We start from the raw sequence: 17,048 nt of genomic DNA on the forward strand, positions 1-17,048 counted from the left end.
ATTAAACCAAAAAAAGGGAAAAAAACCCCCCAAAAAAACCAAAAAACCACTGGTCTATTTGCCTACCTCTTCAGGGCATCTATAAGTATGACTCTATCCCCTCACTCAACTTCAACCCTATTAGGCAGCAGGAGATTTTCCTAAAACTCTGGTGAGGAAGGTGACAGAGCTGTAAGTATGCCAGCAGAGGCCAGGAGCAGCTCAGAGAAGTGGAGCAGAGGAACGTGGCCCAGTTGAGGCAAAGAGGGACTGGTGTGTGTCAGGGAAGACCATAAAGGTTAAGCTTTTCTATAGCTCTTTTCCAGAAGCAAAACTGGTATCTATTTGAAACTATTAAGACTGTCTGAATTGGGGTCTGCTGATGAGGATGAGAAAAGAGAGAGGCAAAGCTGAGATGGCAGCGGTCACAGCCGTGTAAAGAAGTTGAATAGGCCCAAGGTAATAGCGTGCAAGGCGCAAGAAGGCACAGGGGGGATGGCCAATGGCACCCTGAGATCAAACACGGAGATTTTGATCCCCAAGCAAACGTGACCTCTGTGCAAAGGCAACCTGTGTAGGGAAAAGAAAAACGAAAAAAAAAAAGCCTTCAGAGGTGTTCCAGTTGCCTTTGCAAGTGGTGAGGTCTTTCGGGTAGTTTGACACCCATGGGTGGTAGCTGCAAAGCAAGTTCAGGTGACATGTGTAGATTGGACATGTTTCTTCCTTGGTGAGGGCAGTAGAAAAGGTGCCTAAGACGCCAAAAGCATGGCTTTAGCAGAAAGCCTGGTGTTGCCAGAGCCTTGGGGGTCACACAGTAAGGCAGAGGCTGGTAAGATCTAAGGTTTCTTTTGGGGCATGGTCACCACAGCGCTCCAGGGATGCACAGGCTCAGGAGGGAAGGAGTAGTGGCCTTTCTAAGCAGGTGTCAGCCATGCTGAGTATGGCTCCTGTTGTCAGCATAACAGGGCAAGGCGCTCCTAAATACCCTCTGTGGATCCCAGCACGTCGGGTGATGTGCTTGCATGACAGTGCCCAGAGGTTCACATCAGGAAGACACTTGAGGTGTTGGGTCTTGAACCTGTCACTAGGGATGTCTTTGCAGGACTGTGTAGACACAGCCACTACCATGACATGTCAAAGTACTTTTCATTTCTACATATTCACATTCAGAATGATAAACAGCAAGGTCCCAGACAATCTCTTTTAGTATTTTTGTATTATTTTGTGCTAGCCAGAATTCCTGCTATCTTATTTACCCTTTTTTTTTTAAGCTGACAGCTAATTTTATCTCGATTGACAAAGAAATTGTAGCTGAATTCTTGCTATCTTTTTTTCCCTCTCCTTCTTTATGGAGGTAACCAAAACAGGCTATTTACTAGGACAAAAATATGAAAAGAAAATGGATTAAAGAAACAGACTTACTATTATAGCAAATTTTTTACCACTTCAGAATCAGGAACACTTTTCAAAAATGGCATTTCTTTTCCTGAGGAATGCGATAAAACACATGGAAGAATTAAACTGAACTCTCAGACAAAGAAATAAATGCTAAGAGTTTATATTCTTCCCTGCAGTTGATTCCTTTTGGGAAGGGTGGAGGGGAGGTTATTTTTTTTGTTTAGGTGAAACAATTTCATCAAAGGTTGGCAGAATAGTAAAAGGTGGAAAGCTCAGGAATCAGTTATAGCAGGATGAAGCTGTTTGAGTACTTCTCCGAAGGTCTTGCAGCTTTTTTTTTTTTTTTTTTTGGCCAACTTTGACAAGTTCTTTGTGCCTAGTGAAATAGGTCATAGGTCATCTCATAAGTTTCTCAGACTCATCCTTCTAGTCCCAGATATAAAAGCAAGGCAGTCAGGTTTCCTTCTGCTATTTTACTAATTCTGTATGAAGGCAAAAGTCCATAGCTGTAGGAATAATTAATGAAGTCTCAACAGTTCTAAGCTATTTTCCAGCGTAGCACTTGGAAAGATGGAACTGCAGAAATAATTGATTATTTAGGCTTCGTGACTGAAACCATAAACCAGCCAGCAAGAAACAAAACCTAATTTGGATTAGGTGCTCTGAAGTGCAATACTTCCTCCTCCAACTTCTCATTAGATGAAAAAAAAAGCAAAAACATTTCTTAGAATTTAAAGCTGCACTTTTCTGTTGGCATTGGTTATCTCTTTTCTAAATTTCAGTTTTGTTTATCACAATCTAAAATGTGGATTTGAAAAGAGAAAATGTTTTAACTTTGAAAATGCTGCATGAAATATGAAAAGGAAAATTATGATAAGGTCTTCAATTTTCCCAAAGGAAATTTTCTTCTAAACTTAGTTTCCACTGAAATACTGTTTAGGTCATGCAGAAATTGATTTTTCAGCTAGTAAACAATGCGGCTGAAAACTTTTGCCATTTAGGGGCATTTTGAGAATGTCTACAGAATACCAGGGCAGGGGAAAAAAAAAATTAACTCCTGTAGAATTACAATGCTGGAAAAGACCCCAAAACAACTTGTATGTAACAATGTATGAAAACCCAGTTTAATAAAAGAGTTAGGAGCAGGGTAAATAGTCTCACTATGGCTAGGAGGAGGTAGAAAAGTACCAGGAAGATAAAGTGGATAATTAATGTTCAAGCTTGGTTTTTTGTTTTTTGTTTTTGGGGTTTTTTGTGATCTAAAGAAGTCGGGTTAAAAAGGATTATAACACCCTCCCTTTATGTCCTGGTTCTGTGCTCTATGGCTAGTACACCATAATGCATTCCTCCTGAAAAGTCCTCATTAATAAAAATGTCATATCTCTGCCTTTACCTGCATTTCATTGATGAAGCTGAAGAGCAGTAGTGTGTAGCAGAAATTCAAATGATCTGCTATTTGGGGCCTTAATTGAGCTTCTTTGGCATAAATCAGACCAATTTCTGTAGCCAAGAGAGGTATTTCATTGTATATGTCCATTTGCCTGAAATACACATCCAAGTCATCAGTGTCATCTGCTGGGAATTAAACAAGACCTGACTGGTCCCCAGGAGACGCGAGTGTCCCACCTTTGCTCAGCAGCACAGGACAGCTCTTCCTCTCAGCACCCTGAACCACAGACATCAGCTGATGGAGCCTGACAAGAGCTGCTCAGAGGCAGCTGTTGTCCTCACTTTTCCTCTTGGGTTTGGAGTATTTCACCAAATTAGAACGCTCTTTCTACCAGCCTTGGGTTTATAGCTTCTTAGCTGTAAATTTCACTGTGACTGATTGGGGCTATTGTTTTCCCCTGGTAGCACATCTTAGCGATTCAGAGTCTGAAATGATTCATTTAAAAACTCAGAGACATTTCCAAGGGGTTATTTTTGGAAATGGCCAAACATCCAACCATTGCAATAGCATCCTGCAGAGTCACTTATGCAAAGACGGAGGAGAAAACCGGCTGAGGGACCATAAGCAGCTGACCCTACAGCTCTGCTGTAAGCCTGCGTGAGGGAGCATTCCCGTGTGTATGTCCATTTGGCTGCTAATAAGAAACGGGAAAAGATGGTAAGGAAAGCAGTGCCGTGACTCATTTGGGCCATCAAATTATTTTCGTCACCATCTCAACACTCCCCCTTTAGCTCTTCATCATTAGTTTTGTATTTTATGACCAAAGTAAAAAATAAAAGAAAAAAGGAGGCTAGAGACCAGACACAGCTTTTTGGTTTGAAAGAATTTTTAAATGAATTTCCCCCTAGGTAAATAATTCTCTCTAACTGTTCCCTAACTAACAACTCCCACCAAACCCACTAGCAATCCATACTGTTGGAGCTGGAAAAAAAAACCCTAAGCAGTGGAGAGGGAACAAAACTTTTATTTCAACAGCATAGGATTCAACAGCCCTCCCCGAGTGCAATGTATCAGTGCAGTAGGCTATGCTCAATACAACATCCCCCCCCCCCCCTCCGCCCCAGACTGACAAATTCTACATTTAATGGAGGAACAAGAGCTTCTCACCCGATTCCCCACAGTACGAACAAATGAATGGAGACAGCAGTAAGCGTAGGAGCAGTCCCAGTTTCTCTCTCGCACCAATAGAAGAGAAATAGCTGTTGGCAGCACGAAAGGGAAGACTACTAGAGTGTGAACTAACCACCCTCCCCCTAGACTGGGGAGGGTTTTCTCACACTCATCACTTCTGATTTTATGGCCATCTGTATCATTTTCCCTGGGTAAAAAGTTGTGCAAAGTTACAGGACACCTATCTTCTATACTGGCAGCTGTGCAATCTTTGCAATCAAAAGCCCAGTGCCCCCCACCCCCCACCCCCAGACCCAAACTCAAGCAGCCTACCTGAGCTTTGTGGTGACATTCAGTGTGAAAACAATAAAATCCAAGGGGCTGAAGGAGGCAGCATAAAAGAACAAAACTTCCTGAAGACTAAATATTGCTCTGAAGTAGAGGAAGAGAAGAATAATATGAATTTGCTCTATGCTTCCTGGTATCAGCAAGTAAGGGTCAAGGAGAAAAGTCAGAGAAAAAGTCCAAAAGGCTCTGGAATACAGCCTGGCTTTCTGCATAAAGACAATTTTGGAGTGAACTGGTGTTGGTTTACATTCAGTTTCTGCAGCTAATCCTTTGAATCTCGAGTCCTCCAAAAATTGTATATTCTCATAAACTCATTTTCTATACATATCTACCTTCTGCATAGGAAAAACATTCTCACAGGACACATCTTTCTGCATATGTTAGGAGCCCCCATCAATGAATAACAAGACTTTCTGTAAATGCTGGTTCCTTTCATTCCGGCATGGGTCAGGACTCTTCTGACATTACACAAACAGCAATTTTACACTCCTGTTAATTTTATTTCTCCTCCACTGAGTTTAGGAGTTTGTGAATGTTATGTAGTCTGTCCACTCTCTATATTTAGTTTGTAAAACTAACATTCTTCACATAGCAAATGTTATGTACTTTCACGCTCAGATCTGTCCTTTCATCCTCTGAGGATTTCACAACTCTGCAACAGCACAAACAAGACAGGAAGGTTTAGTTTCCCCCTATATTTAGTCATGGGACAATGTCATAGTCTAAGCTCTCTTTTTTCCTAAGAATGATGGCTTGCAGTCAGTGACTCAGCTGCTTTTCCCCTGATCCCATTGGAAACTGCTGCTGATTTCAGTACAGGAGCAACAGTTCAACTTGTTACATCTAAATTTGATCTGATATAAATTATTTTCAGGATACCACATCAATATTCCTTCTACTTCATTATAATTTTTCCACCACTGATGAGTAGATTAGTAGAAAGAAAGACAAAAATTATATATGTTATGGACTAGCCTGTGCTTTACAACATCTCTGATGTTGTTTCTATGGTACTGGACTTCAGACCTTTAATGACACACTAAATTTTGTCTGATGCAACTGAGCATTCTTTTTATCAGCTGAGGTGGAATACCAGTAGTAAGCAATACTATTTTGCAGTGATGAGATTATATTTTCATTGTGGAAGAGGATGAGTATTACTCCCTGTTGTTTGTTTCCTGGGGTACATACATACTTGCTGGAAGCTTGGATCAAAACCTTAAAGAATATCAGATAGGGTTAAATGGGAGTACAGATAATTAGATGCAACATTAATTTTCCTGGTTTAAGTACCAGTTTGTTTGATGACTGTACATTTTTCATCAGGCTGGCTGCTCAGCATATGACAAAGCAGAGAATACATTATCTGAAGACAAGAAAAAAGGTTATCAAAAGAAATGAAAGCCAGAGACTCTCAGCTACTCTCTACCCAGAGATACCTATACATTGTGCCTGGGAAAGAAAACTTATCTTACAAAAAAAGGTAAAGTACAGAGAAAGATAATGAAGCAAAAAAGATTTTTAACCTGAAAGATACCCAGTAAGATCAGGAACAGGATATTATCCAAGATATGGATTATAAAAGCTATATGCAAAAGAGAGGTGTGTGTTCATGAGGGTTCTTTCTTAACCAAATGAGAAGGTTATTTATGGATGACTTCTATGCATAATTTAAGTACATAACCTATTTTTACACAAGCACACAGCTGAAAAGTACCTGCAGAGAAATAAGCATAAGCTTTCTGCTCATCGTGCACTTTATGTGACACAAGTGGTTCTTCCAAGTGGGAACAGTACATGCTAGCAACTCAAGTCTGCAATCAAAGACTGACTTCAGACAGGTATGGTAGAGCTCAGTGAATATTCACAGACTGCAAAGCTCAATGCCCAGGAGGGACAATATTCTAATTTCCTGTTTATGGCTCCATAGATTAAGATATGTATTTTAAATAGATGAGAACCCACAACCGAAAAGACAAGGCTGGGCAGTGGAGGCGAGGTAGTGAAGAGGAAAAGGTTTCTGGGAAAACTAAAAGTGGCACACAAAAAAGTTACAACATTACAACCTTATTTCTACAAGAATCAAATTCAAACAGAAATTTCCATTCATTCCTAGTGGCTCTTGTGCCCAGTTGTGATCTTTTAAATCCAAAAGGATAGCAATCTCTCTGTGTATTTGAAAAAAACCCCATATCTGTAAGGATATATTCAAATTGTTTTATGCTTCAAGGTGGAAAGAGCCGCATTTTTATTTGATTCACTTGCTGAGAGCATTCTGATTTAGTGTTATTATACCGAAATATAATATTTTAAAAAATCCAAGCACCTGTAGTAATCTAGAAATCACAAAACACGTGCATTTAGCAACTGTTAAGTGGGCCTTAGCAATTGGCAGCAAAGAAAAATCATGAAGAAAAGAAGTACGTTTAAGTTGATAACCCTGGCCCCATGAACATAGCAGTAGGAAAACAAGAACTGCTATAGAGAAGCACTTTGAAAAGTGAGCTGCATTCATTTGATATTTTTCTCAGCATTTGGTCTGAAATATGGACGTGCACAAAAAAGAGTTATAATAAAAGCTGCAAAATATGGACTGGTGATTACTTTGTCAATATCTCACCTAACAAGACCTGATTTCCAGCAGATCTACATCTGAGGTGTGGGAGCCTGTATAGATGCGACTAAGAGCAAAGTCACCACCTCTCCCAGAGAGGCACAAGCTTGGGTCTCCCTCTCCCACCCAGCATGTTGTCACAAAAAGAAGTTCCATGCTTTTGACGGGTTTGGTTAAGGTTTGCTAATGGTATCAAAGTTACCAGGGTTAACTGAAGGGGGGAAGATTGGCAGCCAGACTTTTGTGATCATCAACATTTTGTTGTCCTAGGAAATGCAAAAAATGCTCTGGAAAGTTGGTCTCCAACACCATTTAATGGGGAAAGCATTAACTTAAGCACTACTGAGGGTATGTTTGTCCTCTAGACCAAAGTGACAGGGAAAATGAGTCTGTTATGGCTCCAAATAAGGATGAAATAGTAGCATCACAGGCCATTAGAGATCTCGGTTCAATTGCTGCTTGCTTAGCCAACATAGTAACTGTCACACTACCATAAATTATACAAAATTAATCTTAGGAGCAGTTCTGGCAGCATCCACTACTACCTTGTTCTTAACTCTCTATTCAGTAAGTAACAATGTCTGTCAAGTAAGCATTAGTTGGTGAAATAGGGCCGAAACTGAAGGTCTAGGCAAATGCAAAACAAAGAAAGTGTGGTTTTGTCTTCAGAGAAGAATTAGGGAGCAGGCATCTCAGAGAGTAACAGCAGCATGGCTAAGTGTTTTGCAAGTATGTATAAGACCTCACTATCAACTTTGATAAAAGTGCTTCTCAAAACACTGTGTAATGCATTTTGACCGATCAGAAGCAACCAGACATAAGACGACATGTTTTTCTAGACTACTGCAAATATGAATAAGAAAAAAAAAGACCTAAGATTTAAAAATTTAATGCCGCTGTCTTCATGTCCTTATAAGTGTTAATAAAACAAAGTAGAAGAATTCAAACCTCAAGTGCTTAACCATACATCAGCGTTACTGGAGCATTCCTGACTTCCTACAAAATTATTTGGTAAAATCTCAATTAAAATGCAGATCATTAAACTGTAATTATATAAATTTCTTTCCATATTTTCCCTGTGCTTTCATGCAGGAAGCTGTAAACAAATATTTATAAAACATACTGTTGCTGTAATTAGAGATCAGTGTTGGTAGAGAGAGGGCTGAACGGGTTTACATCAAAGTGTTCCTCTCAGAGCTTTTATTAATTTAAGAGGCTAAGCTGATCATAATTTCTTCCAAGTTTTTGAGCAAATATGAGAGTGCTGGAAGTAAGAGAAAGGCTCTTTCTTCCCCCTAAGCCTAAAACAGTGTAAATGCCAAGGATTTGATTAGTTCTGTTAACAATCAATATTAGTTCTGTTAACCATTAATATTTCCAGTCAAGGGTTTAAGTGAAACTGGTCCCCATTCCTTTGTGTGCTTCTTCTTTGGTATGGAGCTCGATTTTGGTTCTTTTAGCAATGCCCAGAACATGGGAACTTATTTGATCCTTAAGGGATTAAAAGGTTGCCTGAGGAAACCTCCCCATTTTTATGCTTATGCAGAGAGCTTTTAAACTGAGGTTTGCTCTTGGTTAAAGAGAGTGTGAAATGGTCACCCCTTCCTTAACAGTACAAAGTGCTAAAAGAATCAGCTGGATCCATGTTGCAATGGAGCTGTGCCGAACCTGTATTTTCCCCTACAGAATTAAGGAGAAAAATATTACAGGAGGTTTCCTGCATGTTGTGTAACAATTGTTAATCACAGTAAAACAGTGCTTAATAACTGTATTGGCTAATTGCATGCAGTTAGACTAACCCTCTCATCAGCTTCATGGACTAAACATCCATTCCCAGGCTTCTTTACCTTTGAAACCTGCAAGAGAAAGTGTCCCTAAACAGGAGAGTCAATGAATTAACAACACGTGGAAAACCATCAACTGTGACAAAAATGCCCACTCAAAATACCCACATGGACAGTATTTACTGCCTTGAGAAACTGTGTTGCATGCTATGAAGATGAGGAAGGTTGCCTTGAAATACTGTATCAGTGTACGTCCACGTACAGCGTGGAGAGGATGCCAAGGGAAGTGTTGGCCCTGGTTTTGTATAAATCCTCAGTGTACATCCACATACAGCACAGAGAGGATACTAAGGGAGGTGTTGGCCCTGCTTTTGTATAGGGGACAAACGGAGGATAGAAACTTGCAGATAAACTGTGAGAGTCACTTCCCAGAGCTGAGAGCTCAACCTGGTGGCATTTTAACTCTAGGTTAGAAGGTGTTTTCCACCCCTTTGATGTGCTTTCCATGGAAAGGGGAGCTGGGCATGTGGGTCACAGCCAGACGACACAGCACCAGCCCCTCACTCGACAAATATCCACACCGCAGACTAACCACTAATCCTTCTTTTCCTGTATCACGGCCACCGCAAACCCCTGCATTGATATAGCAGAGCTACAGATGCAGAAATGTGCTACACAAATGAAATGAGGAATTGCTTTAATATTCCCTTTTCATGAGCTCTTTTAAATACTGAGATCTCATTTTCTCACTTTCAGGAAATGTGCTGCTTTGTTTTTTGAGGCAGAATACTAGATTGTGTCCACAAGTGAGAAAATGACTGTTCTTTTCTTCTTTGTTCTAATTTTCCTTAATATGAAACAAAACAACAAAAAATAACAAAACAAAACATTTTGACTGACATACTTGTGGTTTGTTCTCTGCCTGCCATAAACCATGTTGTAATGAGTTCATTTTAGTTCATTCCCATTTTAGGGGTAGTACAAGTTGTAGCACTGTCTCTGCACTTAAAATGGAGCACATTTTCTGGATCTGGCAAAGGCTCCACAAACATTTAAAACTTCATTTAATGTGTCCATTATATTTTATATTCAGTTTACTTAATTAGAACCACTGTGGAATTTTCGATGGAACAAACTCTTGATGAAAACTCTTGACGAAAAGTGTAGATCTGGGGTGGGTGGCTGGGTGGGGGAGTGGAATATCAAAAGTTTTTCAATAAGAAAAAGCTGATTTTACATGAAGAAAAGGAACTATTTTGGTTTGTGCCTATTCAACCCAGAATATTTCAATCTATACAGTTCATCCAGAAGCATTAACTGCATATCAGTCTGACAAAATATTATACTGAAATGCCCCTCACATCACAACACAGACTTCAGAAAAATGAGTCCAGGGTCTGATTTTTTTCCCCATGTGTTGTATTCCATAGAAGTGTAATTCTTTCAAGTTAAGGTGATACAGTACTTTTCCTTCTACAGCAAGAATGATGTAAGATGTGCCAGCACCAGCCAGTTCCTGTCCTCCACCTCCCATGCCATCTGCCAGGAGATTACAATCTAACCTGGATGACTGGGCTGATTCAGACTATGACAACAACTGTACTGGAAGCCTATTTTTAATCTGGTTTACCCTGTGGCCCCCAAAATCTGCATCAGCACAGAGGAGTGGAAAGAGCAGCTGAGGACCAGAGCATCCCCGTCTAGCTTTAGCCCCAAGTGCTACATACCCTCAGACTGCCCCTGTGTAATGCCCACTGCAGCCATCCATCTAACTCTACTGAGTCACTATACCCATGGGATGGGAGTATTATGGGAGATGCATCCCGTGGGATAGATGCTCCATCTGGATGGAGATCCATCTGGTCCCGAATTTTTAAGTTTTTTTTTCTTTTTTTAAAAAAAATAAATCATACTTATGAGAAAGTATTGTGCAATTTTGAAGGAATCAACCTTTGATAATTTTAATTGGAACTGCTGAAACATTTCTAAGTTGAACTACTTTCGAGAATTGTTACCTCACAGCTATTCCAATTTTTCCATTTTCACCAACTGAGAAAATATTCCAGACTTTTCTATGAGATAGAAATCCTTTGGGTTTTGATTTCAGTGTCATTAGAAGTCATGTACAGAAATAAATTATTAACCCTTGTGTAGCATTTTCAAGATAGATTAATACTCAAAGGAGCACAATAAAATAAGCTGCAACTGAGATATTTTAATAAAGCAATTTAGCATATTCAAGGGATGAACTTAGCACTTCAGTTCTGTTTTGAGTAATTAGATTTTCCCAACTTTTTATGGGGTATAGCAAGTTCCCAAGTGTGCAAAGAAATTTTAAAAAAAAACAAAACCCAACCCCAGGTTTCATGAAAGAAAGTTGATTGTTTTCAACATGCTATTCACAGAAAAAATATACTTAGACATGAGGTGTTATCAGTTTGGAAAATGCTGCTGAAAAAAGCATGAAACAAACTATTCTAATCCCCTTTTCCTTTGCTAAGCAGTTCAGTAAAATAAGCAAATTTTAGAAAAACAATTTGATCAAGTCAAAGCTAAAATTTTTAGGTGTAAAAATAATGTTAAAAAAATGTTGCCCTTTTCTACTCTGGCTGCAATTTGGTGATCAGTGCACATGGCTGATACATCCACCCTTGAGCACAGTTGTTGATGACTGAACAGAAGAAATGGAAGATGGAAATGGAAAACACTTGCCACACTCCGTGGCTCTGGGTAAATATCTGTGGTTCATAGTGTTGCAAGACATTAACCTTACAATAGAAAAAAAACAAACTGGGTTTCCTGCTAGGGATGTCAAAAATATTATAGTTCTAGTCCTTCCTTTCTTCACTATGTTGGTACAGAGGAGCAAGCTTGACTATAAATCATCTTTTGCATACATAAGCTTATAGCACTCATCAGGTTTTGACATAATGTGTCCCTAGGCATCAAATGAAAGACTTCAGAGAGGACTGACTGTATTGCATTAGGAAAACTAATTACCAAAAGTACAATCTAATTAAGATAGGGCATTTAGGGGACAAGATCCCAAAGCTAGAATTGCTAGGGGACTAAGCAAAATACTGAACTGATAGTTTCTAGTGTATGGTATCATGTCTCCTCTACGCCTCACATTAAACCAACGCTGTTTTGCAACGATGCTCCTGAGAAATCACTTCCCCACATGTGGTCTTACATACTATGCAATTTCATTATAGAATAGAATGACTCTAAAATACATGCATTAAGCACAATATACAGGTTTCCATTTCTACATCCTGAGGACCTGTATCTCTTTATCAAAGGTAGCATAAGCCAGATATGAGTATGGATATAATACAAATAGCCTGCACAAATCGTGCCTAAATATGTAAAGAATGATACTTTGCAATTAGTCTTCAATAGCCTCCACAGAACTACCTCAATGTATCTCAGAAAAAAAAAAAAAAATCACAATTGGGCTATTTTACAAACTTAATCTGCAACTTTTTATAAAGAGCTTGATCATTCAGCTTTTCCAAAACTTAACTCCCCTCAGTGGTCTCCATCCAGGTGCCCAGGTCATCAGAAATCTCACTCTTTATAAACACCTATGCATCAATATTAATATCTGCACTTCAGATAAATAGAAAAGCGGGAAATTAAATAAATGAAAAACCCCATTATTGGAGTTTTTTGTTGGGTTTTAGTTGGCTTTTTTTTTTAACCTGGGGGTGAGAAAAAAGTGAGAAGACATCAGATGACTTCTCCAAAATCTCAAAGAAAGTTTCTGGAAAGTGGAGTTTGTGCCTGATTTCTAGACCATAATTTCTGCCATGGGGCTGCCCCTTCTGAAGACTTCAACACAGGGAAGAACAGCATGCAATGCTTGTCATCGAGTTGTGGTCTCTCAGTGCCTAAGTGACTTAAAAAGCTAGCAGAAACTGATATATTTAATGGAAACAGGTTAAGGGCATGGATTCTAGCACTTGTAAGAATATATACTTCAATTAATATTATTACATAAATTATTAAGAAATGTAATTTCTTTTAATGACTAAAACAAGACATGACTCAAACACAGCAATTGTAGCTGGTCATTTAAAACGTACCTTGGAGTTTAAGCTGAAAAAAAGATATGTGACCAGGAATGTAAAAAAAAAATATATATTTAAAAAAAAAAAAGCAGCAAAAGTATTCATAAAACAGTGACTGAACCAGAATAGTCATCCTGGTACTCCCAAGGTTTGCTTGTATAGGTCCTTTGGTGTTGATTTACTGTATGTCTGGACTTGGAATATGTTGAGCCTGAACAGATGGGTGTGGTGGGAAGACAGACTGGACCTGTCCCCATCAAATGTTTTTAATGCAAATTTTAGACAAACAGTTTTAGAGAAGTCTTGAAGTCGACCTATTCTGTGGCAAGGTCAGCCTCCAGCAAAGCATAGAATCACAGAGCTGTCAGCAATTCCTCTGTTGCTTTCGTATTCATTGACAGAGGAGACTTGGGTCATGCCAGAGAAACTGGCTCAAATAATTTTTTGAAAAAAGGCGGGGGAGTGGTAGCAAGAAACTAAAGAAAAAAGAAGGGGGGGGAAATGTATCTGGAGACTGATTTTAATATTTAAACATCTCTACAGAGTTAAACGTCTATTATGCGTCAGATACTTAAGCTGTCACACTGAAATACAAGTCAGACTGCAGAGGTTACTTAAATAATGGTGTACAACAATGGAAAAACAAACACTTCGGCCTCATTCCATCAATCTAGAATAAGCTGTAGCAATCAATGAGAACACTCCCCAAACCTGGTCCTGAGATAGTCTTGTTCCCTTGGGTTTCACTTTGTGCTTCATGTTTTCAAACTCTTCCTGCTCACATTAAGTGCCACTCTCCAAAACTGCAGTTTGTTCTTGCATGTAAACACATTACATGCAGTGGAGAAACTATAGCAAATGAGCTCAGAATATGTTTCTGTGTAATGGAAGTCATTATGCTTTCTGTGGAAATATGGAGTATGAATGACATTTTGCATGCTAATAAAAATTTGCTGAAATTCTGTCTACTGAGATATGAGACTTGTTATCAAGATGACCTAGCAACTTCCTGGTTTCCATTCCATTTTTATAAGCAGGCTGAACTGAAAATGTGTGTAAGCAACGCAGTCTGTTTTTAGAAACTAACAAAATCAAACTGAAACTGAAATTTTATTATAGGCTACAACTAAACCTTTATGCTACCTCAAATTAAGCATACCTGGAGTAACAGAATGCTGGCAGAACAAAGCCCCGAGAATCATGATCAATTAAGTCCGCAATTCAAATAGCCGTATCCCTTGCCCAAGGAAGCACAGCGGGTTCCTGGTGAGAATATCACAAGAAAGACATCATTTCCTAGCCTATTTAATTTTGCATGTCAACTTCCCTATCCTTTTGATATTCCATACTTTATGGTTTGGTCTTGTAACAACTGGAAAACTTATTCCTCATATTTTCAGTCAGCTCCTTCATGGCTTATGCCTGCCAACCCTTCATTTCCAATTCCATACAAAGCAAAGAGGGATGTAACTTCTCAGCTTGCATTGCGGGCTTTCACCGCTCCCCTTGTAAATATGAAAATAATCTTACTGCGGGCTTTTCCCAGTTCTATGTCTGACAGTTGGAAAGAGCAAACCATTAAGAACTGCCGTTTTATATTACCCACCTCCACTAACTTCCTGAAAACTCTCACTTCAATAGTTCCAAAAGGGCACAATTTAGTGCCCATCCCTCTCCTGTATCCTACATATTCACAACTAAACATGAACATTAGGCCACAGATATGCTAAGTCCAGTCATCATTATCCAAGCTTTTCTTTCCATCCTCATGCAACTTGTTTTTGTCTATCTTGCATTTTTGTCCTATACTCTGGGGAAAAGATATTTCTAACTATTTATGTAACATATAGTATAAGGTGAGCCTAAACCATGCCTTGAGATCTTAGCCACATGAACTATAAGTAATAACCTTTAATCATGAAATCTCTTCCTACACTTAAAATAGCAACAACAACTACAACAACCTCTTTTAGGCAGTGTTTAAAGCATTTGAATCTGGGCTTCCACGTATCTCACAGCTATTCAGCAGCATGTTGCATAATGAAAAAACAATAAAAGACAAAACCAAGGAAGTACATCTGTCATAGAAAGAATTATAGAAAGAGTTATAGAGAAAAGTGAGATTATACTAATAGATGACTATCGGCATCGATGTCTTGTTAACTCTTTTGGCTAACTCCCATGCTAATTTGTTGACACCTCTTGGAGATGATGCTTGTGAACAAAAGGCAGCCACGCAGCTTCTGTCAGCTAGAGATTTCCTGCTTTCCTTTCAATTCTGAAGTGAAACACATGTAGATTTGATCAACTATTTGTCATACTTCACTAAACTGATCATCTAAATCTGAAAGATTTTAGCAGACATAACTGGGGATGAATTTCTTCAGGGGTTTAGCATTCATTTAATTGCCAGAGAAGATGGTAAGCTTTTCGAAGAGCTCATCATGGTAGATATTGAGTGAATCTAAAAATAAGGCCCTTATTTATAGACCTAAATAAAAGCTTTGCCCTTTTGAAAAGCTTGCTGTGGACACTTTAAAACAGTTTGTTAAGATGGGCCCATCGGCAAGTTCTCAAAACCTGAGAGAAGACTTGTGCTTCTCTGGGTACAGAATGAGGATGATACTAGCAGTGAAAAAACTCAAAACATAGGCAAGACATAAAAGCTGTTCTTTCTAAATGGTTATTGCTATCCACAATGATGCTACAACATTATTACAGCATCATTGAAGGATCAAGCACAAGACACAGTGAAACAGAGAAGCATAAGTTTTCCTTAAAACAAGAATTTCCAGCAATTAGCAAAAGTGGCTAAGAAAAAAAAAAAAAAGAGGTGCAAAGTAACTCTAAAATTATAAAACTCTATTTCAACAAGCTAGAAAGTCTCCTTAAAGCTGCTGTAAGAATGCACTGAAATGATGAACCCACAAATGGGAACTTCTAAAAATTTCTGCTTCTATGGAGATTTGATTTGGAAGCAGAACTCTCCAAATCCTTTTCTTATCTATCTTACTGCTGTAAGTTAAGGGGAGCATAGGAGCAATTAAAGGACCAGATTTTTACTGACATCCATCTTCACAGACAAGTATAGCAACAGTGAAAGACTTACTGCTTTCACCACAGCTGCAGTAAGATTTTTGATTTTTTATTTCCACAAAGGTTTCTGGAGCAGCACTGTTCTGAGAGAAGGATCCAAACATGCAGAAAGACCAAAGAAGATGAGACACAAGAGAAAGAACCACCTCTCTTACACCTGGAAAGGGATTGCAGGAAAGAGATTTCAGACCAGTTCAGCCCAGAGCAATACCCAAGGCAATATGTACCTTTGACAGATTCCAGAAAGCTGGTCTTGTACTCCCTAGGCACTATGCAAAGACCAACTTGACTATCAGCCATGGCTTTTCTGCTGTGTTGGTACTTGAGAACAAGCATTGCTACAGCTTAAAAATCAGAGGCTGCATCATGTTCTAACTATATTTATGGTAAAAAAATATTGGACAAGTTTCCTTGAAGGGTCCCACTTCTGATTTAAAAAAACACATGTTTCTTCATCTAAAGATAGCAGCATGGTGGCCATCAAAACAAACTAGCAATTAACTCGGTATGTAACCAAAAGTCCTAAAAGGCAGTGCAAAGTGCTAATTGTTTGTATACAGTGAGTATCAACAGGAAATGAAATTATCTAAAGACAGGATGTGATTTGAATTGGCAGACAGTGAGTGAATGGTAGCAGACATAAGCATTTTGTATGTTAAGTATTTGTCATGTCACTCATTATCCTAATTAATGTCTTCCGCAGGGGATATTCCAGCCTATTTCTGCAAAATTCCTTGGGTTTATGGAAAGAGATAGATCAGGATTAAGAATCACAGCAAATCACCAGTTTAGTGAGGATTTTTTTGTTTGTTTGTTTTTCTTGTTACAGTCATTGTAACAAAAGCCCACTAAACCACCTCTAACCTCCTCATGGAAGATGGATGATAATTCTGCTCCCCCCAGCTCACATACACAAGGTTTCATGCGACATTTCACATATCTCCAGAAAAGAGGCTCCATATGTCTACCAGGATGTTTAAGGACAGTATTGCCCTGTTTGCATCATGCATTTGCATTTTTAGGGAATTTTCTCTGTTGTCTAATTTATGTTTTAGCATCAAATGACACACTGGCATGCTGAATCAAGTGGAACAAGGAGGAAACTACATATACTTTCTTGACATTATATCAAAGTGAAGCAATTTTATCTATCTACATGCTCTTAATCCTTTCTCCCAGTAAAGGAAGATGACCAA

At 38.8% G+C, this 17,048-nt stretch overlaps 1 long non-coding RNA gene across 1 annotated transcript in view; it reads right to left on the bottom strand.

Moving 5' to 3' along the window:
- Nucleotides 1–16,307, bottom strand: part of LOC114016745 (uncharacterized) — a 35,853-nt gene extending 19,546 nt beyond the window's left edge. Inside the window, exon 1 of the long non-coding RNA XR_008732148.1 lies at nt 16,080–16,307. This is a non-coding gene — a long non-coding RNA (uncharacterized LOC114016745). The remainder of the gene's footprint in view (nt 1–16,079) is intronic.
- Nucleotides 16,308–17,048: the final 741 nt, after the last annotated feature.

Source organism: Falco cherrug, chromosome 4 (assembly GCF_023634085.1).
Source record: "Falco cherrug isolate bFalChe1 chromosome 4, bFalChe1.pri, whole genome shotgun sequence".
NCBI classification, from domain to species: domain Eukaryota; kingdom Metazoa; phylum Chordata; class Aves; order Falconiformes; family Falconidae; genus Falco; species Falco cherrug.